This window comes from Macaca nemestrina, chromosome 9 (assembly GCF_043159975.1).
Source record: "Macaca nemestrina isolate mMacNem1 chromosome 9, mMacNem.hap1, whole genome shotgun sequence".
Taxonomy (NCBI): Eukaryota; Metazoa; Chordata; class Mammalia; order Primates; family Cercopithecidae; genus Macaca; species Macaca nemestrina.
Genome location: NC_092133.1, coordinates 115,394,595 through 115,395,660, shown reverse-complemented (window position 1 = coordinate 115,395,660; position 1,066 = coordinate 115,394,595). Strand labels below are relative to the sequence as shown.

The following is a 1,066-nucleotide window of genomic DNA, read 5'->3' as shown; positions in this document are numbered from 1 at the left end:
CTGGGAGGTAGAGGTTGCAGTGAGCCGAGATCATGCCACTGCACTCCAGCCTGGGCAACAGGGCAAGACTCCGTCTCAAAAAAAAAAAAAAAAAGGAAAGAAAAGAAAAAAAGAAAGTGACTGAGTGAGGTTTCAGAGAGCAGGGTCCAGCCTCAGACTGGAGATAACAGCGCCCAGGAAGCTGCAGGAGTGACCTCCAAAGCGGCCCTGTCTGTGCCTGCAGGCCTGCAAGGACTCAGGGCGGCTCCGTGCAAGTGTGCACGGAGCAGTGTTTCTCTATCCAGGCATGCTACTGGGCTATTCCGCTCAGGGGGTTTCTGCAACACCTGCCAAACACGCAAAACCAGGCTTGTGAAATAAGAAAGTAAGAACCCCGAGCAGTGTGAAGAAGAAGAGGCAAGAACGACCCCCAGACCGACCAAAGCCCGCGCGCGCTGCATCCCGCGTCCAGCACCTACGTCCCGCCGCCGACGCCACCATGCCCAAGAGAAAGGCTGAAGAGGATGCTAAAGAAGATAAAGTCAAGGTGAAGGACGAACCACAAAGAAGATCCGCGAGGTTGTCTGCTAAACCTGCTCCTCCAAAGCCAGAGCCCAAGCCTAAAAAGGCCCCTGCAAAGAAGGGAGAGAAGGTACCCAAAGGGAAAAAGGGAAAAGCTGATGCTGGCAAAGAGGGGAATAACCCTGCAGAAAACGGAAATGCCAAAACAGACCAGGCAGAGAAAGCTGAAGGTGCTGGAGATGCCAAGTGACGTGTGTGCCTTTTTGATAACTGTGTACTTCTGGTGACTGTACAGTTTGAAATACTATTTTTTTATCAGGTTGTATAAAAATGCAGAATTTTGTCTTTTTTTTTTTTTTTTTAAAGCTATGTTGTTAGCATACCGAACACTTGGTTGTTGTTTTTGGGGGAAGGGGCATATGTCACTAATAGAATGTCTCCGGAGCTGGATTGATGTGGGGAAAACACCTTTCCCTATTAGTTTTGAGAGACTTCCTCTTGGTTCCCAGGAGGAGGGACTCCCTGGCTTTGACACACATGGCCACCTTGGCACAAAAGCCTTGTA

The 1,066-nt window shown here is 49.8% G+C and overlaps 1 pseudogene; it reads left to right on the top strand.

Moving 5' to 3' along the window:
- The first annotated feature begins 378 nt into the window (after positions 1 to 378).
- On the top strand, positions 379 to 766 carry LOC139356113 (non-histone chromosomal protein HMG-17 pseudogene; annotated as a pseudogene).
- The last annotated feature ends 300 nt before the right edge of the window (positions 767 to 1,066 follow it).